Genomic DNA, 26,391 nt, shown 5'->3' on the forward strand with positions numbered 1-26,391 from the left:
TCTCTGAAAATATCCAGAATTCTAGCTGCAGATTTTATATTTAGGCGTTTTCTTTCATGTGTGTGTTAAAAAAATAGTCCCAGACAGGCTTTTTATTAGAAGCATATGTGTAATTCCACTGACTGAATTGCACTGACTAAAATGTTTTCATATTTGTTTATCCTGTATTCTGATTTAAACTACTTTCGTATTGGATGAGTATATTCACTTTTAGGTACTTTTAATGAATTTTTACACCATATTGTTTCTGCAGCTTTTCTTTTGCTTCAGTCCTGTTCTGAAGAACTTGTATGAGCTTCTGAAATGATATGCATAAACTTTAGGATTCGGTGTTCAATAAAACCTGTATGGATTGGTTTAACTAAACAGTTTATGTGTGACCCTAATAAAATGTATATATTGCTCTGGTTTAACAAGTAATTATATTAGATAAACTAAAAATTGGAATTTTGAAAATGGCTTTTATTTTATTGTGTTTTTTGAGGGATCCGGACATGGGTCCTGAACTCTGGGCCTGGGCACTGTCCCTTAGCTCTTTAGCTCAAGGCTAGCACTCTACCGCTTGAGCCACAGCACCACTTCCATCATTTTTTCTTTTTGCTTTATGTGGTGATGAGGAATCCAACCGAGGGCCTCATGCATGCAAGGCAAGCGCTCTACCACTGAGCCACCTTCCCAGCCCCTGAAAATGGCTTTTATATGAGCATAAGAGACTGGCTCTTCATTAAGTATTGAAATATAATCTAAGCTGCCACCAGTGGCTCACATCTGTAATCCCAGTTGGGATTGGGAGGATTATGGTTCAGTACTACTCTCGCAGAAATATTGATGAAACCCATTCTTCATGAAGATGTAGGGTTTGCACCTGCTATGGAGCTATTCATGAAGCGTGGCACAAGCCAGATGTGTCCAGTACGTGCCTGGACTGGAAAAGAAACTCTGTCTTCAAGAAGCAAAACCTTATGGCTAGCAGGTGTGAGGTCGTGAGTTCAAATACTAGTAGTATCAAATTTTAAAAATGCATAGACATAAACACACACACACACACACACACACACACACACAATCTCATCCACAGAACTTCTGCAGAGAAGCACCAGACACTTGACATCCCCAATATCAGAGTTCCTTTTTCATCTAAAGTATATATTAAAAACACCCTGGTTCATAAATTCTGTTTGATACTTTAGCTAATTCACTGATCCACAGATCTCCTTATCTTAGATGAACTACTCCACGAAGATTTTGTACATAAGAGTTTACCTTAACTTGAGAAAGCCAAAAATCCAGTCAGATAAATAAACCACCACTAAAAGAGCTAGCTGTAACACAAGAGAAAGAAACTACTATGTGATTTCTTTTGTTTCTTTTGTATGTTCTTCCCCCATGGTATGGCCCCTGGTGTCACTATGTTTGATTCCTGTACTCTGCACCTTATATGCATTTTTCTAGTTTGGCCAGCGAAAGGGAAATAACAAAATGCAGAAACAAGCACAAGACACAGTGATAAAAATGAACTTTACAACTTCGGGGCCAGAGGAAAGGAGGAAGGAAGGATTTGAGGAGGTGGAGAAGGAAGGGCTGGTTGGAGAAAATCAAAGGAGGGGGTAATAATGCTTGAGAGGAAATGTACTCATTACCTTATTCATGTAACAGTAATATGTTTACAGTAAAAAATGTTAGAGTTTATAGTTGTGAATATTAGTATTGACAAAATTATTTACCTTTGTGTTTATAACCTTTACTTAATAAAATCTGACTAGTAGCCCACAGTAGGAAATTCTCAGGTACTTTCCTGCCTGGGCAAGCTTTGAGCTGTGATCCTCAGAACCTAGCTTTCTGAGAAGCCAGGATTTCCTGTATGTGCCAGTAGATCTCGGCTGTGAAAAAATATAAATTGGGTGTTGGTAAGCCAAAGTACGTACATGCTGAACTCCCTTTTGGCTTCTTGGGATGTGTATGTGGATTAGGAATAAGGCTGTTTGGAGAATTAAGAGTACAAAGAAGTTGCAACTAGAGGAAATAGAACAATCTCAGCAATTGGGAGAAAAATCAAGCAGATCCAGAGTTATCAAGTGCTGGTAGAACCAATGGATTAAGTATTTATTATGAACCCAAGATTGTTGAAGCAACTAATTAAAGATATAGAATATAGCATAGATATTGCCTTCAGCTTTTCTGATCAGATGCCCTTTCTATGAAGCCGAAATTATGTATAACCTTTGGTTATTGCCAATGGCCAAGTCAAGGGTTTGATCATAGTACATACTTTTGCCAGCAAAGGTAAAGCTAAGCAATTCTAGTTTAATGAGAGGCAATGATTATAGGTGCCAATCATGACGCTATAAGCAGTTTGACATATTTAATTGGGAACAAGGAAAGTCATTTTCAATTATATCTACAAGCCCATTTCATGTCGATGCTTGAGATAGCTTGGTAGTTTGTATTTTTTCAGTTTGTATTCACTCAGCAAATCTCTCAAGTGGGCGGTTCCTTCACTTTTATGGATGAGGGACAGAAGGATCAAATAACTAAAATGATTTGCCAATAGATAGAAGTGACAGAAAATAAATCTACAAACCCTTGTCTGTAAATGCAGTACTGCTTGCCAAGTATCTTACTGATAAAAACTTTGCTCACATCATTCTTCTCTGCTGTCACTAGGTGAACTATATTATTTTATAAACATATGCTTAACTTAATTTATCTGAAATTTAATCAAAACACAAAAATGAGGATATTAATAACTTGAAAATCTAATATTATTGTGTCATGATTTTTCTTTATTGTTTTTGTTATTTGATCCATAAATATGATTAAACTTGTGTTGGACTATCAATATCATTTTGGCTAAATTTTATAGCATACAAACTCAAATAATGTTGCTGTTTTTCCCCTAAGACATATGGAATTGTCTAACTTCCTAGACCCAAATCCTACTAGACATAACACAATACATCATTTCAGAATTGAAAATGCTGAAATAACCACAGTGTTAAAACTTTCTCCTTGAAGTGAGCTAACTATATGTGAAACTTCTTTTATTTCCTGGGCATATAATGAATAGGAATTTAAAGGAATCAATGTTATATACATCATTGAAAGCCAGTTTAACTTCAGTTTTATATCTTAACACATTGTATAAAACCATATAGAAAGTTGAAAAAACAAAATAATCTGTTTCAATGATATTTTCAATAAGGAATTTCCTGTTTTTATTAGAGATTGAAAACACACTAAGTCTTCATGAGAAGCATTACATATTGGGCAGTTCAGTATATCTTTGGAATAATATTGTCACACAATATTACTAAAATATTACTAAATCCATCTTACTAAAATATGTTTTCTTCAGAATGCATCACCATCTTTCTAGCCCTTATTAATTTGCAGCTAGTGAATAGTCAGAGCTGTCCATGGGTTTTAGCCCCAGGTATCCATACATCCATGTCCATATATAGCATACACCTGTTCTCCCAACTAGACTGTGAAGTTCATGTATACAGAGTTATATCATTTATAGTTGAGTCACTGTTACATTTAATTGCTTTGTGAATTATATTTAAAACTACAATATCAGGACATCCGGTACTTCATAAAACAACTGCTCTTTTCTCTTCCAGTTATTACAAAATATGCAACATTTAATAGATTTCAGATCAGTATCATTGAGAATAACATGGCAATAAAATATATACACATAAGTGAAATATCACATCTTGAAGGTAATAATCTTTTGAATGTGAGGAATTTCATGAACAGTTTGAATATAAAGTTTCCTGTGTGTATGCTGTATTTTCAGATTTTCAAGAAGAAATTTGTACCTAACTTATTAATACTAATAACTCCTCACAAATAAGAAAATAATACAAATAACAAAATGTGAAAGAGAAAAATGTGTAATTTTGTAGAATGTAGAGTCTTGCTTTATTTTTATTTTTGAAGTATTAGTTTACACATTTCAGCTTGATACTATGTAAAAGGTGACATTACAAGACTAAAAGTGCAAAGGTAAAATAGAATTTCCAGAAGAAGAAATGTTGCTTGAAACAGCATTTGCAAGCTTAGTTTGGAGATTAATACTACTATTATTTTAAAAAATGACGCTCTCTCATTGTGTGGAGAAAGGCAGCTAGATGCTTTATTATGAAGTAAATCCAGGAAGAGAAAACATTTTAAATAATGGAATGTGAGAATTAATTATCTTCAAAAGATTCAGTTAACAATGTATTGTTTTAAATAGGTAAAATGATTTTTGTTGTATTTTCATGTTATTAAAAATATATGTCATCTAGTTTTATTTCTTAACCAATAAAATGTTTCAGAAAAATTACCTTTATTATCAGAAATAGAAGGAACAAAATAACAAACAACAAAAGCACAAAATTAATTTTCTGTCTTGGAAAACAACACTTCTATAAGTATAATGAAAAGAGAAGGAAAACAGCAACAGTGAGACAAGGACATTTCATGGGCCCTCAACAATTTGAAGCTACAAGGTAAAGAAATACTCCAAAATTGAGAGAGACTGGAGAATATGAAATGTAGCTGGGAGCTAGTGGTTCAAACCCATAATCCTATCTGCTAACTTAATAGGCTGAGACCTGAAGATCACTGTTCAAAGCTAAGCTAAGCAAGAAAGTATGTGAGACTCTTATCTGCACTAAACCACCAGAAAACTCAAAGTGGAGCTGTGGCTCAATGTGGTATAGCACTAGTCTTGAGAAGAAAAGTTCAGGGTCAGCACTCAGGCACTGAGTTCAAGCCCCTCCACTAACTCCCAAGTCCCTTCCCCCTTCCACAAAAGACTATCACTTGTGGTGAGAATCTGTTCACCTTGGGCAGAAGCTATTGAGACTTCCAATTAGTAGGAACTCATAAATGATCACTTGTCCCTTTTATAGAGACTGACTAAAGAGTAGTATGAGGAGAGCGATACTTTTTGTAGTGGTCGGGCAACACTCTTTCATGGATTTTACTTTCTAGAACATCTCTGTTAATTATTAAGAAAACATCTTTCATGTCTCTAGGAAAAGTGTAAGAAAATGATGATTTAATCATAGAACTAGTTCTCTTAGCACCCGAGTACCAGCTGGGGAAAATGTGATCACTACTCACCTAGCTAATGAGCATGAGGCTACCAGTATCAGCACCCACTAAACTACCAAACTCATAGAAACAGAGACTACATGACGATTTTTTTCAGAGTGTTGGGAAAGGCTGAATATGTTTGACAAAGTGCATATAATTCCAGTTTATCATGTTTTATTCAGTTTATCATGAATTAAGTACTTAGACATATAATGGGACATGAAGTCATTATAACTAGTAAGATCTTACTGCTTATGTAAAATGTACTGAGAGTAAATTTCAAGCTCTTTTCAATATAGATATGCAAAGATAAATGTGAGCTTAAGGATGTGTTCATTGGATTGGTATAATTATTTACCAGTGTAACACTGCATGATATAGACAATATATAGGCATTCATTTCATTTCTTTGGACACATAAGAAAATAAGCTTGACTTATGGTTTCAACTATGGACCAAGGTGGTCTATAATCCATCAGACATTTAATTGATAAAATTAAAAAAAAGATGATAGTTGTATAAATCAACACTATTCCAACTTGTCTAGTTCATTTAATCAAAGGTGGAACATGGGCAAACTTGAACTAGTTCAACCAAACTCCAAACACTCTCTAAAATATTCATTTTCTTTATGTTTTAATTTTTTTTTGGTTGTAGGGATTGAACTCAGGATCTCAGGGTCTGGGAGCTGTCCATGAATGCTTTTGCTCAAGGCTAATGCTCTACCACTTTGAGCCACAGCTCCACTTCTGGTTTTCTGTTGGTTAGCTGGAAATAAGAGTCTCAATGCCTTTCCTGTCAGATTTACTTTGACCTGCAATCATCATGAGTAACAAGGATTACGGGTGTGAGAATCCAGTATCTGGCATTGGATTTCTTTTATTCAAATCCTTGAGACTACCACTCTTATGCATCAGTCAACTGACAAAAAAATAGAGTATCAATCTAGGTCATCTGTTTCCTCCACTTTCCACCTCTAGTTCTTTAGTGATTGCCATTGGGAAACAGTGGCATAGTGCTCAGCAGTAAACATTGCCAACATTGCAAAATGTTCTAGAGACTTCAAAAAAATGTACTTAACAATAAATCATCTCTTTCCTAATCCAGCAGATGAGCTAATTTCCAGCTAAGAATACAGTATTATGAACACACAAGGTAATATGATACTAAAAGAATAAAATAAATTCCTAACAACATTTTTGTGTTTCTCTTTCTTATAATTTGAAACATTATGGTAGAATACATACTGACTTTTCTGATTTCAAGGGATTCTTTCATTGCTGATTTAGGCATATCAAATGCTTCTATATAATATGAATAATTACTACTTTGCATAGCACATAAAAACTCTGCATTGCAATACAGTACTCTATATAGTCTGACTCTTGCTTCTATCACTAACTAAACCTTCTATAAGACTTTATTTAGAAGTTATATCCCAGCCTCCTGAGTAGTAGAATTACAGGCGTGAGCCACCGGTGACCGTTTCACAATAAGTTTCTGATTTGGAACATTTTATTCACCTTGGAGAGTGAAATAAAGTGTTCCAAAAATATGAAGGCCATATAGGAGCATTATAAAATATCCTCTGCAGCAATTTAGCTCCTTATTTAAATCACATTTATTCTATTGGGATGAAAGAATTAATAATTGCCTAAGGAATCAATTCTTCAGCTATTGAGACTAGTACTCAGAAAAAAAAAAAACATATTTACTGAAGTGAAGATTTTTAAATCAAGAAAATCATGGAAAAGCCATCAGGAGAGACCAAAAAGTATTGTGACATTATCCCCTTAGAACTCAGGATACTGTGCTAAATGAAGAGGCACACATTCTTGTCTCCTTCACTAGCCAATTATTTTCTTGATGTTAAAGGTGGTTATTCATTTACATGGAAGGGAATTTTTAACATTTCAGTGATTTGTATAGAGCAGGTACTGAAAAATTATTTTTGAATCACAATCTTTTATATATTTATTGTAAAAATACTGTAAAGAGGGGTTACAGTTACATGAGTAAGATGATAAGTACATTTCCTATCAAGCATTGTTACCTCCTCCTTTGTTTTTCCCTTACCATCCCTTACCTCTCCACCTCCCCAAATAGCCCCCCAACGTTGTAAAGTTTGTTTTCAACATAGTGTCTTGTACATCTCATTGTTACAATGGGTCAACTTGTATCTTTATTTCAGAATTTTGTTATTTCCTTTCCTCTCTCCAAATTAGAAAAATGTATATACAAGATGCAGGGCACTTGAATCAACTACACTGAAAACAGGGGTTATAGCATGGGGAAAAACATACAAAAGAAACAAAAAAATCACATAGTACATGATAAATACATTAGAAACAATAGCAAGAAAGATAAAACCACTTGTGTCCCTATCTTGGGGATCAGTTCATTTATCATCATCTTATATGGTCATATGTACATAGCTTTTGACCTTTTCTGCTTGTCCTAGACATATAGTAGTTATTGAAAATAAGGGATACCATGGGACCTATGTTTCTTTGGGTCTGGCTTACTTCACTTAATATAATTTTTTCCAAGTTTTTCCATTTCCTAACAAATGGGGCAATGTCATTTTTTCTGATGGAGGCATAGAATTCCATTATATATATAAATATATACCACATTTTCTTGATCCATTTATCTACTGAAAGGCGTCTGGTTTGGTTCCATATCTTAGCTATGGTAAATAATGCAGCAATAAATATAATTGTGCTGGTAGCTTTAGTTTGGTTGTGTTTGTGATCATTTGGGTAAATGCTCAAAAGTGGGATTGCTGGGTCATAGGGAGCTCTATGTAGAATCTTTTGAGAAACCTCCATACTGCTTTCTGAAGTGGTTAAACAAGTTTATACTCCCACCAATAATGAAGTAAGGTTCCCTTCTGTCCACATCCCCTCCAGCATCTGTTGTTATTAGAGTTTTTGATTATAGCCATTCTAACTGGAGTGAGGGGGTATCTCAATGTTGTTTTGATTTGCATTTTTTTTATGGCTAGAGAGGTTGAGCATTTCTTCATGTGTCTATTGGCCATTCTTATTTCCTCTTCAGAGAAGTTTCTCTTTCAATCTTTAGCCCACTTATTTATTGGGCAGTTGTTTCTTTGAGGATTTGTTGTTGGGGGATTTAATTTTTTGAGTTCCAGGAATATTTTAGATATGAGACCTTTGTCTGTTGTATGGCTAGTGAAGATCTTCTCCAATCCATGGGCTTTCTATTGACCTTGCTAGCTATGTCCTTTGCCATGCAGAAGCTCTGCAATTTCATGCAATCCCATTTGTGCAACCTTTCTTTGATTTGTTGTGTTTCTGGGTTTTTTTTAAAGGAAATTTGAATCACAATCTTAATAATTTCTTTCAGAAACAGAGTTTGATAATCTTGGTGTTGTCTCATGCCTCTAATCCTAGCCACTCAAGGTAGAAGCAAGAGAATCATAAGTTTGAGGCCAGATTGAATAAGCTTAGAGTAAATCTATTATAGATAGGTGTCAGTGGTTCACATCTGTTATTCAGGAGGTTTAGCTTCTGAGAATCACAACTCAAAGATAGACCAGGCAGAAAGGCACTTGTGATTTGATCTCCAAAATCATCAGCAAAAAGGCAAGCTAGAGATGTGAGTTAAGTGATGGAGCTCGTTGTAAGCCAGAAAGTCTAGTGTATATTTGTGGCTCTGTGTTTAAAGATTGAATACCCTCAAAATTTTAAAAAAAGAGCTGAAGATATGCTCAAATAGTAGAGAGCTTCCTGACATAGCAGAAGAATTCAGTTCGAAATCTCTTACTGCAAAAAATACGTAGTATTAATAACACTAAACACTATTGAGAAAGAAGTAGTGATTCCTCAATATGCACTTTCTACAAAAATATTCATTCCATAAGAGATTAAGACATTCTATATCTAGGTATTTGAATATGAAATAATGTTATAGTTTCAGAAAACTATGGTTGCTGGTTAAATGCAGGTCGAACTGTATGCACTTAGGCTCTTGACAAATAATAACACTAAACACTATTGAGAAAGAAGTAGTGATTCCTCAATATGCACTTTCTACAAAAATATTCATTCCATAAGAGATTAAGACATTCTATATCTAGGTATTTGAATATGAAATAATGTTATACTTTCAGAAAACTATGGTTGCTGGTTAAATGCAGGTCGAACTGTATGCACTTATGCTCTTGACAAATAAAAAGAGAAAAAACATAAGCTTGTGACAAACTCTGCTATGTTATCATTGTTCCCTTAGGTATACCTTCAACTAGGAAAACTGAACAGATTTCATAAAGGAAGATTAGATCATTGAGCAATGTCCTGATAAGATAACTGAACTTTAAAAGAAAAATTTCTTTCATACGGAACAGTTTATTGTGCCTTCACAATATGCCTTTTGGGTAGAAAACCTATTAGAAATGTTTGGATCCAAGTGACAGTGTTCTAAGACATGCATATTGGATGTAAATACTAAAGGATAATTAGATTTATAACTCAATTATGTGACTCAAGTAGAAATTGATATAAAGGAAAGAAATGAGAGGTTTCATTTTGAAATACTAGACACCATAATCAGAAATTATCATCTCAATTCTATAAATCTCACATTTATCTGCTTTACAAATTAATTTACTGGTTGAAGAGAATACCTTTTCCCATGATGTGAACATCATCTGTAGTATTAAACAGTGGGTAATTTTTTAGAGCCAAGTGTTTCATATTTGATAATAAGATTCTAGCTTCTTCCCCAGAAAGTATACAGAAGTTCCAATCTTTTAACCAACTTATACTGAATGGAGCCCTCTCTCCAGCAGATGGAAACTAAAAAGCTAGCTTTTAAAATAATATGCTCTCGCATCTCCAAAGAACTACTACACCCTTTTATTTGCCACAGGTAGAAATCCTGGTCATTGGCATAATAACATGTAGACTTGCATTGTCATTGCTTCCAGAGTCTTCAGAAGCAAAGGAATGAGTGGCGTGGAAACCTCGGAAGCCATACTAACTATTTGTACTAGTAAGCTAATACAATACTTAATATACAATTGTTCTTTTGGGATCTATGAGTTAAAATCAAGGTCAGGCAATTTTCCCTGTGTATACTTACCTCACTCTTTGAAAGTGAATGTTCAGTAAAGGAAACTCACAGTCTTTTATTGAATGTAGTTAAAAAAAAAAGTACTGTATTCAAATGATGATATTTTTGATGTTTACTCTGATTTTGCTCTTAATTATTTATGTTTTTGGTGCATGAAGCTATGCAAATACAAAATGGGAATAAGCGAACAGTAATATTTTGTAATTTGCTGTGACCTTGGACATAAGCAAATAAGAAAAAATACACTAAAATTAAAATGAAGGTGAGATAGGTTTTTCTTAATCGTCAGGTTGTGAGGAAAATCAAATTGGATATGAACAGAATACATGCTTAAAAAGAAGAGAAATACACCTTTTTTGTTACTGCCTTTTAATTTTCTTTCTTTTTATTGTGAAAATACTGTATAGAGGGGTTACAATTACATGGGCAAGAGTACATTTCTTATTAAGCATTGTAGCCTCCTCCTTTGTTTCCCCTTCCCATCCCTTCCCATCCTCCTCCCACCCCTCCCCCCCCCAATCCTCACGCTCCCCCTCTTCCCCCCCCACCAAAGTTGTAAAGTTTTTTTTCGACATAACGACTTGTACATCTCATTGTTGCAAATACACCTTTTTAAAGTAAAATAAAAGCCCTTAGTTGAGAATCAAGCAATAAGCTAAATATCACTTTATTTCCATCTTATGCAGTAATTTTTAACGAATGTGACAGTTATAGCACTGCAATATTTAAAATGCATATTTGTTTATTATTTTTGCTTCAGTTTCCAAAGATGTGAGCCTGTGAGGAGCTGGTTAATTATCACCTAATTGCTATTTGCTGTTTTAAGTAAATTGTTTCAACCTATTGTTCATGGAAGCTGTTGCATGCCCAAGTGTTTCTAAGCTCAGTGTATTTTCCATTTCTGGATTGGAGATTTGTTTAATGCCTGGGTTATTCATCTGACTTTCTGAAACCAGCATGCCATTCTTCTGACCCATGACTTCAATCTGTTCTTTGGGGACTCCCACACTGAAAGGTATGGCTGTGTTGAACTTTGATCTTCCCTTTAGCATGTCTAGCAGATAAGATGCAGGGGATTTTCCTTTATTTCACTTTCTTATATATATAAGTGTTTCCATATTATGTATGTTTTTAATTCGGAATTCTAAACAACAGGAAAATAATATGCAAATGAAAGATGCAATTTTTAGACACTTTCTTGCAAAATAAGTTTTAGTATAATCACTGTAGATATAAAGAGGCAACATTTGTAAACGATTCTTATTGTAGATGCCTGCATTCCTACAATACAATACCTTAAGGTAGCAAATTAACCTTTGTCCTTATTAGGAAGTATTTTCATTCTGAGCACTCTCCACTCCCTGTCGCTGAAGTTCTTCACTGTCTGCCAGCCTCATTGAACAAATGCAGCTCAATTTGGTCATGATTAGGTTATTACCTTTTCAGTTAACCTTTTCTGTCAACCTGAACAGGCTACTACTAATATTATTCTTTTCCCTGCCATCATTTTTTTTCAATATTATTTTCATGATAGGCCTCTGCACTTGAGCAACACTGAGCAGATGGAATATGGGTTTATCAGGTGGATGGTCCTTAACTTCATTCAAGTCTCATCTGTTTCTAGAAACAGTACATCATGATCAGCCTAAGTGCATAATTGGAACAAAAAGAAAGAAATACTGAAATAGGGAAAATTTCAGACTCATTTACAAACAGAATCAATAGTCCGTAAAATTGCAATGATTAAATCACATGTTCTTAACTTCATTCATATAGGTAATGTTCCCCTGTGCACAAGTCCAAAAATAGCACTAGAGCTATGCAATACAAAAGCATAATAAGTAGATCAGCCATCTGAAAACCTAATTAAATTAACTGGACCATGAAGTATACAAATGTCTAATATCTGTAATAGACTAGGTAAACAAATAAAACCTTTGAGTGCAGTATCACAGAAAAAGGACACAATTGGTCACAATACTAATGGAGATATTGCATCTCTATAAGAAAACAGCAGTAGGAACTTGTAAATCCCCAAAAAATCAATAATTTAAAATGTATTCATAAAGCGTTAAAAAAATAATACCATGACCTTAATGCTGAAGTTGAACCTAGGGCCTTACATGCTAAAGATGGTTTAACCTTGGGTAAACCTCCAAGACGAGACCATCATTACATGAATTCAGAATCCATAACTATAGCAGAGATATTTAGCAATAAGATTTTAAGACATCATGGGCTTAAATCATAATAATTCATTTATTTTGATGTTCATATGTATACTTGTATGTACATAATCCTTAATTTGTTGATGTATTGATGAAGTACTATTTAGAGAATATAATATCTTCCATTGATAGTCTCAATTGCAGGTCTTAAATACTTTGATTCATTTTGAATTGATTTTTATGCCTACTGAAGGTGGATATTCATTCTTTTTTTGTTTTTGTGGTCAGTCATGGGGCTTGAACTCTGGGCCTGGGCCCTGTGCCTCAGCTTTTCAGCTCAAGGCTAGCACTCTGCCACTTGAGCCACAGCACCACTTCTGGTTTTCTAGTCGTTCATTGGAGTTAAGAGTCTCCTGGACTTTCCTGCCCGGGCTGGCTTTGAACTGTGATCCTCAGAACTCAGCCTCTTGAGTAGCTAGGGTTACAGGAGTGAGCCACCAGTGCCAGGCTTGGATATCCAGTTTAACAGCAATATTGGTTGAAGAAGGATGTCTTTCCTTTCATATCTGGTCTGGGCACTATAAATAAGAACAGAATGTTTAGCTGTAATGGTACATTTGCAATCCTTCATTCTATGTTTTCCATCTATATGTTTGTTTTTTAATGCTCACATCATTTTACTTTGGAGTCATTATCACTGTACCACTCAGAGTTGAGAAAGCAATTAACAGAAATAATTGAAGAGCAAACCAGGTAGTTAAATGTAGTAAAAAATAAAATGAAGGAAACATTAATTACTTCCACATAAGTTTAATAATTAGGTTGCATTTAGATTTCCCCATACAATAAACAAAATGTTTAACATTTTTAAAATTAAACAAGTTAATCATCAAAGTGTAAAAGGTGATAGAAATGGGAGAAAAAGCAAACTAGAAAAGGGAAGACAGGAACAAAGATTTAAGAATTATAATGAAGAACAGGCGCCGGTGGCTCACAATTGTAACCCTAGCTACTCAGGAGGCTGAGATCTGAGGATTACGGTTCAAAGCCAACATGGGCAGAAAACCTGAAGCGGAACTGTGGCTCAAGTGGTAGAGAGGTAGCCTTGAGCTGAAGAGCTCAGAAACAGCACTCAGGCCCAAGCATAAGCCCAGAGTATAAACCCCATGACCACCAAGAATTATAATGAAGATGAATAGTTAAACAAACAGAATGACAAAACAACCATAAAAAGACATAAGTCCCTTTTCCTTTGCTGTGAAGACAGACAGACAGACAGACAGACACACACACACACACACACACACACACTGCAGTTTACTTTGGGTAGACAGCTGGTGGGAAAGAACAGCTGTTCCCTTCTACCCCCTTCCTGCTCATGGATGTCTAAATAAGTTAGAAAGTCTGCTTATATCCTGAGCTCCACCTCTTCTCTTCTCTTCTGGTTGACTGAATTCATGTGCTTGCTCTGTACTCAACCTTCTCCAACCAGTGAAAGACCTATTTGGATGCCTCTTTAATCCAGAGGCTGTGGCTATGTGCTTGATTCACTATGCCAAGTTCCCAAGCATTGGCTGTTTTCCAGAGCCACTCAAATCCTCTGGAAGTGAACCAAGAAGAGGTGGAAGAGGGGATTTTAGTTGAATCTGGGAAGTCTAGTGGCCCAGTCCATTCTTCTAGTCCCTTCACTCATTTAACCATGGCTGTAGTTGACCTGTAGCTTTTCAATGTTTCACTGTGAGGCATGACTCACGGCTTTCACTTCCCACAGATACATCTCCGGTCCATGTCGGAGTACAAGCCCCGGCCAGTTTCTTAGTTTCACGCTGATTTTCAGAGTTGCCATTTGTTTAGCTGGTAGGTAGAAGGTTTGTCTTCAAACCTTTATCTTTTGAAGACAAAATTCCAATGTTCTTTGATCTTTCTGTTTGAGACTTTGGAGTGCAAATCATCTCCAAAGATCTTTCTCTTCCATGGAGCAAGGGTCCTTTCTTTGGGGTCTACGTGCTCCACACTAGGAATATCACCGTCAGAAACTTGTTTCTACAGAACGGCTCCTTGTGTGCCTGTACTGCTTCTGCACTGTTGCTTTTCCTCTTTTGGTTACAGCCCTACCAGGGTAAAGCAATTCAGGAATTCCCTCCGTTTCCTATCACCTTGCTTACTTATTTCTGTGAGAATCTGTTATTATTACTATTTTTATGAATAACATTTATATTTGGGGAAGTCACCTGAATAAAAACTAATATTCTACTCCTTCAATTTTGAATTTTGATATCACATTTTCTATTAGCTTTCCACCAGGGAAAAAGTTACCAGATACTATGCGTGGTGAAGACTAACATTCTGGTCATGTATGTATTTATTTATTTATTTTTAATATTTTATCATAGAAAGATCAAAAAGGTTCTCACAAACCACTTCTCAAAAACAGTTACAGGGAGTGACCCCATGAATAATGATAGGCATGACATTGGTCAAGATGCACTCTATTCATAAACTGCTTTGTTGAATGACAACTCTTTTGTACAGCTATCTCAAGATAAAAACAAAAGAAAACACTAATGAACTCCCCCACTGTTCAAATACCCTTATATATAAATTATATTTTAACTTATGATTTCTGAGGGGTACAGCATTCAGATGAAAGTAAATCAATGATAGGAATCCCACGCTTCATAACAGTTCCCTTTTGTTACCAACATTCTAATTTGGGGCTTGCTTCTGAGCATGAATCTTGATAGACTCTAAAATTAGAGGCAAACAGTTCTCAAAAGATGCATTATACTCAGATCTATGGTAGTAATATTATTTATAATGTATGAATTATGAACTATTTTTAGAGAACAGTGAATTAATAAAACACAGCTTCAATTGAAAAGTGGTGGTTCTGTTGAAGTCAATTGAATGGACCTCAGAGTTGATGGCAGTCTAAGTGGAAATGGGTGGCTGGTGTTAATTCTTGAATTATTTATCAGAGTAGTTAGGAGATCAGAACAATAGAAGACTTGCTGCATCTATACATTTTCAGGTAACAGTGAGCAAGAAGGGACAAAGGATAAGAATCACCATTCAAAGTGGCCTTAGAGAATGAGAAAGAAAAACAAACAAAAGATGTATAGTCCAGATTTGCTGACTGGAGCGGGTTTAAAGAGAAAAACTAATTATTCCAAACAAAAATACAAGAAATGCAAACATGGAAGAAAAATAACTTGTCATAACAGGCCATAAACTAGTCATGATCAGTGATGTAGCTGTGGAGAAAGGGAAGATGGTGCTGAATTCTTAAATAGGATTCCTACACCAAGAAACATGGGTCATGCTTACATTATATGCAGCAATGCCTTGAAATGTTTGCATAATTAGAACCAATTCTGTTATGGGATATGCAAGGAGAATTCAGAAAGCATCAATAGAATTAGTTTAGTTTTTAAAGCTATTTATGAAGGAGAGACAGAGACAGAGGATTATTCTGGGATGGTACAATAGAGGAAAGCACCACTGCATTATTTTTTTGCATTACAATTCTGTAAGGGATGGTGCCCAAGTGATCTCTGCCAAGCTCAGTCATGCAGAATGATGAGCATATAAATGTTGGGAAGCTGTGGTGAGAATTTTTAAGAGTTGATAACATACTTGTTGCAGACACTACAGAGATAACGATGGAAATTGATTTTTCTTTGAACCACAAATAAAATTCTATCTCACTGAAGTTAGACTAAATTGCTTTCCATTTACTTCTAATCTTCATAGAAATGTGGATGCTATTATTTTCATATTGATTTTGACAGGCTGTTAACAAATCAGCAATCCTCAGGGAAGATTACTATAAAAAAAATACCAACGATAAAAGTATGGACATCAGATGGCCCCTAACATGGAATCAGAAATGATAAGATGCAGTGAGTAACAACCAGCATTAGGGACAGCATATGTGCTAATAGCTAAAAATACTGGCTTTGTATTACTTGTTGGTGCCAGGCAGAGTTTAGTGAGTGCACTGGGATTGTTCATTTCCTCTGAGACTATATGTAGATAATATCTGGTTTACAATGTAGAAATGGAGATTTATTAGATAAAGCACTAGTTGCCAAGACATATATTGAAAACATGTTTTTCTAACCCAATGATGATTGATACTCCAAACTATTGGTCTTATTAAATGGCATTAATGACATTAATTAATTCTTTTCATTTTCCCCACAATATACACAAAACCATGCACAAGGCACTTGTTTTATAAATATTTGTTCAGAAATCATTGTAGATCACATATCTTTGGAAATATAAAGACAAAGATTAGACAATGTGAACACAAATAAGAAACACAAATTTAAAATTTTGTTGGTTAGACTTATTTTCTTTTGGGGCATATTATAATAAATATCTTAGTGTTGGATTAAACTTCCTGTAACCTAATAAAATTTGATTTTTATGTAATTTACAAAACTAGATTAATATTTGTTTGAGATGATGTATTAGTTATGAGGGAAGGACAAATATGTGTTAATTTCAGGAATTCAATAGACCTTTATTAAAATCACAACAAAATAATTCAAAGATAGCTGAATTTCCTAAAACAACATCTAATTCAGAGCATATTTTAACCACAATTTTAAGATAATTAATGTGTAAATATCTTAGATTAGTAAAAGGAGGACTTCTTCAAAAAGAAAATAAAACATTCTCAAAATAGTGCTCTTAGCCTAACCATTTATTAAATGTAGGTGCTTTTTTATTTCATTTTAATGTAAGAAGTAGCTATAAGAACTCTATTAATAGCCTCCAACACGTGTGTGTAAAACATAATAATATTAAAGCATTTACTCATATGATTATGGAAGCTTAGTCACTCCAAAAACTGATGTAAGGTTCTGGTAGGCTGGAGACTCAAGAAATAATTACAATTTGAGTCCAAACTCAGTCAGCTGTCACTCTAGGGATTTGTAAATTTATTCTGAAGGCAGTTTATTCAAAAACTCAGAAGTCAACTTTAGGCCAATTCATATTCTCAAATTCACATTATAAAGGCAAATCTACCTAACTTTAAATTTCAACCAAATGCAACTTCATGAAAACATTCAAAATAAAGTTTATCCCTTTGTTGGGTACTCAGGATTTTGGCACTGGAATATTATTGGTTCTAAGTGAGCTTTCCTGGTTCTAAATCTTTGTGACTTGGAATAAGCTTGGATGCCACCATTTCAGACTATTGAACGAGACTACTGGTAGTTGATTTCTCAGTTGTTGAACCAATTCTGTAACAAATTCCCTCTCATGGGTTAATCTATACATCCTATTGATTGGTCTTGAAGACACTGACACTAATATGTGGACATTCCACTTTCTCAATCAGCCTCAAATAGTTTAAATTCATATATATTATTATGAATTTAGTATACAGCAGTGATATAGAAATGTCTTATCTAATAGTCAATATTCTGCTAAGGTATGTTTTAATATGTCTTTAGTGAAGATTCTTGAGTAGTTTATGGTTTTTTTGTTTGGAAGAAAATCTGGAGTAACAAACAATATGGAAGAATAATGAGGCAACAAGAAGATATGATACAGAGACTTGAAAAGAGAAATGTGGTCTGGCCCCTTTAATATATTTGTGGATGGTGCTTATTTTATTTTATTTTATTGCCAGTCTTGGGGCTTGAACTATGGGCCTAGGCTCTGTCCCTGAGCTCTTCAGCTCATGGCTAGCACTTTACCACTTAAACCACAGAACCACTTCTGGCTTTTTTCTGCTTATGTGGTGCTGAGGAATGGAACCCAGGGCCTCATGCATGCAAAGCAAACACTCTACCACTGAGCCACCTTCCCAGCCCTTCATTTTATATTCTAAGTTATACTTTGATATTCTGTTGTTTTCTATTGAATTTATTCTTTGAAGAGAAATACTTTCTGTTACTGTTCTATAATACTTCATCAGTTCTTTTGAAAGACTTTTTACAAATAATCTTTGAAGAAAAAGTTTCCAATCTTCTTAAGGACTTCTACTAATAAATAGTAGTTGAAGATTTTTTTAAATTACCTACCACCTTCCCACTGAGTCTTCAAGAACAATTTTTTAAAGAAATGCTAGTAAAGTGAATTATTTACTCCCTTTAAGTACAATTTATCTAAACCCTGTTTCCTCTTTGATAGTTTGAAAGGGTGCTTTTCATCCACCTGGCAGGTGAGCAATATGAAAAGTTACCTATGCAACTCAGAGCATATAAAATTCACTAAGTTGATAACATTTTATGTCATTGACCAAGTTTGAATACCAAGAAAAATGAAGATAATTTCTAGAGGAGACTCCTTCCTGTTAGGACCATGAAACTATACAAAAGTCACTGAAGCTTGAATACGAGGAACCTAAAAGGTCTTACTGACACTTTTGTGTACACATTAAGGTAATCAGTTACAACATATCCAGACTTTGTGGAAAGTTAAATGTCTTTCATAAATCCAATAAGTAAATGCCGTCTGGGTAGCAGAAACTTCCAATCAGGAAAGGAATTATCCCATATGCTATGCTATGTATATGCATGCCTGGGCATTTGGTGAGTATTTTTATAGAGAAGCCATAGTCACCTAGGTTGGGATTTCATAATTTGGGAGCAATATCTATTCTTCAATTGTAGGAGCTATCAATATTTTGTACTAAAGACCATTTTTTAGTATCTTATGTTGTGCCTAATGAACTTTTTGCAGGCAATAAATGTGTTCTTGCTGGGTGCCAAAAGCTACACTTGTAACCTAGATCTGGACATCTAGGTTTTAAGTCAGCCCAGGCAAATCCAAGAGTCTCTTACCTTCAATTAACCATTAATAAGCAAGAAGTTTGGAAGTGTGGTTTAAGTGGTAGAATGCTATCCTTGCATAGAAAAAGTTAAGGGACAGGAAAAGTTCCTAAGTTCAAGTACCGGTCCAGGCATGCATATACATAGCTAGCATATGGGATAATTCCCTGCCTGATTAGAAGTTTCTGCTACCCAGATGGCTTTACTTCTTGGATTTATCAAAGGCATTTAATTTTCCAGATAATTAAGAGATATATATGAGGAAAACAGCTTAAAAAGAACTCCTGTTTGAATAGAAATAATTGAGGAAATACCATATTAACAATCAATAGCTTGGCTTTTATATTACATTATATATATTTTAACCACATATAATATCTATTAGCTGTCTAAATCTTTATGTCTATTGGTACTTAAAAGTTAGAACAATTGTTATTTTACTGCTCAATTAGAGTTCTAGCACTTACTGAACTTTGTTCAATGAAAGATTGACTAAAATATGACATTTCAGTAACACTTATCAATCCTCTTTGAAGAATGTGTCAGAATTTGTGAAGAGTGTACAGCAACTAAGGCTATGGGAATTCTCAACAATTTCTTAATTCTTTTTATAAGCTTTTTCCACAGCCACCTGTACTAATATGTTTTAATTTAAAATAGTTGGAATACATTCTAAAACTAAAAATAGTCCTAATGTATGTCTTACACATAGAATTTCATGTAGCAAACATTGATGGAAGAATGCAAATGCAGGCATTAAAATTATTTCTATGGACTTCTATTAAAATAAACTAGTCTATTTAGAATACAAATCTATGCATTGTTTAGTTCAGATGAAGAGCATGAGATGAAATGTCAGTATTTACTTTTATGCCTTTTTTAATATGTTCATGTATAAAGTCATCATTCCTACCGATTAAACAAGATGAAATATATATCAATTTATGTCGAGTCTATAAAAATGTGTATTAAAATGTATTAGAAGATTTTTTTTCTGAGAAAGCCAAAGTTTCTTCAGCTAACTCTAGGCAGATGTATGATAATCTACTCTTTACATCTTTCTCAATGGTCATCTCAGAGCAGAGGAGTTTCCTTAGATCTGCTATAGAAAAAAAGTCTACAGATGTTGGATGTCAGGAATCATACAACCTGAGTACATTTCTTCCATTGAATAGTTAAGATGTCTTCTCAGCATTTGTCTGGTGTGACTATGTTCTCTCAGATATCCCAATGAGGATTGTAAGAGACTTATGAGAACTACAGAACCCCAGCCAACCAAAAAACTAGTCATTCTTGAGACTCACACTGCTATTGAAGTATTTACTCATATGACTTAGGAGTCTATTGCCTACCTACGGGGCACAATAAAATGTTTAAACAGTGCTTTGTGTTTCCTAATAGACAAAATTTCGAATTTACGTTATTGAAAATCAACCAGCACATCAAGAAAGAGGAACATCACAGTGAAATTTAGCTCATTCAAACACTGAAATAAACCTGAGTTTTGCTGTTATCTCACAAACATTTAAAAATAAATGTTAAACTTATTAATGACAATTATTCTTCAAACTAGAAAACTAAAAATTGTGACAACACAAATTTGTAACAAATCATGTAAACAATCCTGTATTAAGCTGTAGTATACCAGAGATAATTGTCTAGAGAAGATACATGTGACAATTCTTTAATGCTTTTAATAATATATCTATTACTTTTTCTTACTATTATGCAACTTCTACTTGTATAAAAATGTGTTTTTTAAAAATTGAACACTGTATTTTATTCAGTGCTAGAAATTCTTGTCCTTGATATTACTTCCCTGTCTCTATATCTCCTAACTTTTCTCTAGTGGGAAGATAACTTTATTTTATTTTTACCTGAGTTTTAAACAAGGTATTTACATTTAGACTTATTTCCAAGCTTCTGAAAAGCTGAGTGCAGGGGACTCACTGCTTAATCCCACCTACTCAAGGGGCTGAGATCTGAGAATTGTTTGAAGCTAGGCCAGATAGACAAATCCCTAAGTTTCTTATCTCAAATTACTTAGCAAAACAGCAGAAGTAGAAGCATGACTAAAGTGATAGAGGACCATCCTTGAGAAAAAACAAACCAGCCAACCAATAAACAAAAGGATACCAAAACCCGGCTAGAGCGCAAGGCTCTGAGTTTAATCTCAGTACACACACACACACACACACACACACACACACACACACACACACACGCACGCACACACACGCACGCACACAATCAGTCCAAATGTGATTGCTATATTGACTAGATATAAATTAATTTGCCAGCTGTAGCATATGCTGAATATTTATTTTCAGTTTTTCCACTTGTCTTTTCCTGATGGTTTTAATTTCAAGCATCATCACTGATTCCTGGACCATGCCTAGTGTGATGAGAAATAGTAATCTGTAAATTGGCAATTCAAGAACCATGTGGAGCCAAACTGTCACTTTTAAAAACATAAAATTCACAACTCACTCAAAACTATCAAAATTCTGACGTTATTATTTCATATTAGGAATTACAAATATTTTGAAATGTTTATCGCAGTTGTCTCCTACCTATGTGAATTATAAAAGAAACAATTTTTAAGAAACAAATGAAAGCAGCCCTTTCAGCCACATTTTTTTTTATTCAGAGTTATGCCCTCAAGTCTTTGCAGAAAGAATTGAACCACACCAGAATGTGGTGAGAACATAGCATTATGTTGACAATAAACTCAGAGGAGACTGAAGGCTTTCTGCAGCCAGCTTCCATAAATTTGCTTTGTCAAATTCTTAGCTCCTTGAATGGCAATGATGATCCATCTTTTTAAATCCTAGCTCTGAAATATCAACCTAGTACCACCCAGGGTTAGGGTTTTCTCTTTGTAAAGGGAAGAACACAGTCTTGAATGAGAAAAACACTCATTACTTACACTCCCATGACAAATGTTCTTTCCATAGGATTTATTCTATTTGGGAAGTGGGTTTGCCAATGTAGACTTTAATTAACCTAAAGACTCTTCTGCTTAGAAAAAAAAGAATATTTGTCACTGAGTATTCACATGCCAAATACACTTTGGATAGAGGAACTGAGCAGTTAGGGGAGGTGTGAGAAAACATTAATTTCCTTTGGCAAAAGTAATTTCTGGATATGGATTTGAATCTTGAAATTAATGGCGAAGATGATAAATGGGAAATTATTATTGTTGTTATTATTATTATTATTATTTTGTCGGTACTGGAACTTGAACTCTGGGCATGGGGTCCCTGCGCTCTGCAGTTCAAGGTGAGCGCTCTACCGCTTGGGCCACAGTGTCACTTCCGGTTTTCTAATGATTTATTGGAGATAAGAGACTCATGGACTTTCCTGCCCAGGCGGGCTTTGAACCACAATCCTCAGATCTCAGCCTCCTGAGTAAGTAGGATTACAAGTGTGAGCCACCGGCGCCCGGTTTTAACTGGGAAATTATTTATGCTAGATGTTTTATTACATAAGAATGGCTAATAGAATGTTTTGTCTTTTGTCTTGTTTGTTTTGTTAATGTCAGCAGTAGATTGTAAAATTTGTTTTAGCCCAGAGATATGATAAAACTAAATCAGAGTCAGACTGTTAGAGCTTTAGACTATCCTTGTATGACACTAAACTCATATAATAAAAACTTAAAAAAAATCTCCATAGTCATTGTATACAATGCACTGACCAATCTGATAGAAATAAATATAAATCTGAAGGTGTTTTGAACTCTGACTTCAAAAAACTCACGTTAGTTGAAAGGCAAAAGCATCTTGAAAAAAATTTGCAAACACATATGCTTAAATTTAATGCTAATTTCATATTGATAAATACAATTGGAGCATAAGTATTATTGTGAAAATGCAATACAAAAAGAATTACTTTTTTAGTTTGTTATCAAAATAAGGGGCCATATATAGTGGAAAATAAATACATTTATATTCAGAGACAATTGCAATTCTGAGGCAGAAATAGAAAAAAATATGGATATAAAACATGTCAGATAAAAATATGGTTTCATGGCTATAATTGACACGATTGAAACATTGTATCCTCTACATTTTTTCACAATGAAATCCCCCATACTACAAATGCATGCTAATTCTAAAAATAAAATAAGATAATATTTTAGGTTGAATTCAGTTCAATTACTGTAATTTTATTCTAATTCTATGCTGCTGTCATTTTTGAAGACCTATGTGATACAGAATTGTCAGATTTAGATAATCATAAGGCCAAAATATCCAAATTTTATTACCCTCAGGAGGGAAATGTAAGTACAAAACTGGCATAGAAATTAAAAGGTCTTTCTTGCCTTTTCATAGTATTTTTAGATGGTGAAAATAAAACCTAGGAATGATTGATAATAAAATTTTATGGCTAGAATGAGGTTATTGGTATGAAAAGAAAGTCAGATGAAAGTTATTTAAAATGAGTTCAAATACAATTTTTGATCTTAATAAGGATATAAAATTACATATAAAATCAGTAAGTAAGGTCAAAGTATTCACAGTACCTTTCTGATTATAAATCAAAATGCAAACAATAACAATAGAAATGTCATTGGTTTTTGTTCATAATATGGGCTACATCTTAGTATTAATAATAGCTTATTTACTCACATAGGCAAGAATTTTGTGTAATATTGCTGATTTGAACATTGCCTATATGATTTCTACTCACTATCAAGAAAATATTTGTAAGAAAGAACCTGCTTTTTTTTCTTGCCTAGATATATTTCTGTGAATTATTTGAGACATCTATTTTTCTGGAATCTCACATTGACTCATCCATAGACATATTCATTCCATGTCTAGTCTTTATTCTATTTCTACAAATCAAAGTCATTACTTTCATGTACTACATTTTTATTTGCATTCTCCCATATCTAGTCTTCCTCTAGTAAGAGATTATTAGGTTATATGATTCTTCAATTCCTCTAGATATGTTAAGAAAATATAATTAAATGTGTCCATTGGTCTATTATACTCCCATATTTCCAATTTTATTCCTTGTTGCATTTTGCTTTCTTCAACTATCCTAGTTCAGGTATTTATTCCACAACTCAGATGTGTAAAATTCTTACCCATTTTAAAGCTCATGCAGCTCATTTTCTTGGCTTGCTTCTCCAACTCAATTATGGGTCCTTATCACATCCCCCAAAACACAGTCAAATTCCTTTGCTACTGAACTTCTGCACCTCAAAGTTCTTCACATCCTCATCCCATAGTTTCCTTTCCGAGATTATAGTTCTTTCCTAGCCTAGCATTTATCACTAACAGTGTTCATGTACTTTGATAATTATCCTTCAACATTCTAAGATACATGTAGATAGGATCCTATGAGTTTATCTTGCTTCCTAGTGCATCCAATAAATTGCATGATAGCCAGCAAGTAATGTGTGTTCAGGAACTGTCTATGAAAGAAAAAAGTAAATAAGTTATGTTTTACTAAAAAGTTGATAAGAAAATACATAACACTCCACACAAGTTACAAAAAAGGAGTAAAATAAATACTCAGAAGTTTGTACTCATCTTTCTTCTCTAGTTTCCTTCAGTCCTTGACCTGGAAGTAGTTTGGTCATTTAGATCCTGCTAGAATAGTATTTGTGGTTCTGAATAAAATTAAATGCTTAATGTTAGAAAGAAACAGAAATATAGAAAAGAATGCATGAAAATTCTGCTTATTTAATTCTATGCACTTGGAAATAATATTTCTGTTGAAATAGTCTGTTTTCTACAGAAAATACATTGTTTCTGAAATAAAAAAATTGGGTTCAAATTTAAGGTAGTTTTCTTAAAAAATCTAGAGGTTATTTATTTTCTTAATTACTTCAGTTTTTAGGAAGCCCCTTTTATTTTATTTTATTTTCTTTAAATAGTTATACAAAGGCTTTTCCTGTAGGAGCCGCCGGGTCGAGAGGAACGTGGCCTTCTCCTCTCCCTGCCATGAGTATGCTCGTCCCCCGATATCAGTGTACTCCGAAAAGGGGGATTTATCTGGCAAAATCGTCACTTTACCCTCTGTTTTCAAGGCTCTTATTCGACCAGATATTGTGAACTTTGTTCTACCAACTTGCGTAAAAGCAACAGGCAGCCTTATGCTGTCAGTGAATTAACAGGTCATCAGGCCAGTGCTGAGTCTTGGGGTACAGGCAGAGCTGTAGCTCGTATTCCCAGAGTTCCAGGTGGTGGGTGTGTTGAGGAGGTCGCAAGTTTGCACCAAACAAAACCTGGCGTCGTTGGCACCGTAGAGTGAACATAACCCAGAAGCAATATGCTATCTGTTCTGCCCTGGCTGCCTCAGCCTTACCAGCATTGGTCATATCTAAAGGTCATCGAATTGAGGAAGTACTTGAACTTCCTTTGGTGTTCAGAGATAAAATGGAGGGTTACACGAAGACCAAGGAGGCTGTTTTGCTTCTTAAGAAACGGAAAGCCTGGAATGACATCAAGAAGGTCTATGCCTCTCAGCGAATGGGAGCTGGCAAGGGCAAAAATGAGAAACCGCAGGCATATCCAGCCCAAGGGCCCCTGCATCATATATAATGAAGACAATGGAATCATCAAGGCCTTCAGAAACATCCCTGGAATTACTTTGCTTAATGTCAGCAAACTGAACATCTTAAAACTTGCTCCTGGTGGTCATGTGGGACTTTTCTGCATTTGGACTGAAAGTGCTTACTGGAAGTTGGATGAATTGTATGGCACTTGGCATAAAGCTGCCTCCCTCAAGAGTAACTATAACCTTCCTATGCACAAGACGTTGAATACAGACCTCAGCAGAATCTTGAAAGAGCCCTTAGAGCACCACGCAAGAAGATGAACCGCAGAGTCCTGAAGAAGAACCCATTGAAAAACCTGAGAATCATGTTGAAACTGAACCCATCCGCAAAGACCATGCGCTGAAACACCATTTTTCGCCAGGCAAGAAATCACAAAATCCGAGTGAAGAAAGCAGCAGCATTGGCAGCCAATTTAGATGAGAAGGCCGCTACAGAAAAGAGGGCTGGAGAGAAGATGCCCGTGGTGAGTAAGAAAGGAAAGAAGGCTGCTGATGTTAAAAAAAAAAAACAACAACACAGAAGCAGGCTTTGGGGGAAAAGGCAGCTGCTACCAAGAAACCAGCTGAAAAGAAACCAACGACTGAAAAGAAAGCTACCACAGAAGAAAAGAAGCCTGCTGCATAAACTATTACAATCTGTTTAATCATGATATGGGACGGCTTAGTTG

General features: G+C 34.7%; 1 pseudogene; it reads left to right on the forward strand.

Moving 5' to 3' along the window:
• The first annotated feature begins 828 nt into the window (after window positions 1-828).
• On the forward strand, window positions 829-26,391 carry LOC122105485 (annotated as a pseudogene).

Source organism: Dipodomys spectabilis, unplaced genomic scaffold, assembly GCF_019054845.1.
Source record: "Dipodomys spectabilis isolate Male_0828 unplaced genomic scaffold, ASM1905484v1 ptg000032l, whole genome shotgun sequence".
In the NCBI taxonomy this organism is placed as follows: Eukaryota; Metazoa; Chordata; class Mammalia; order Rodentia; family Heteromyidae; genus Dipodomys; species Dipodomys spectabilis.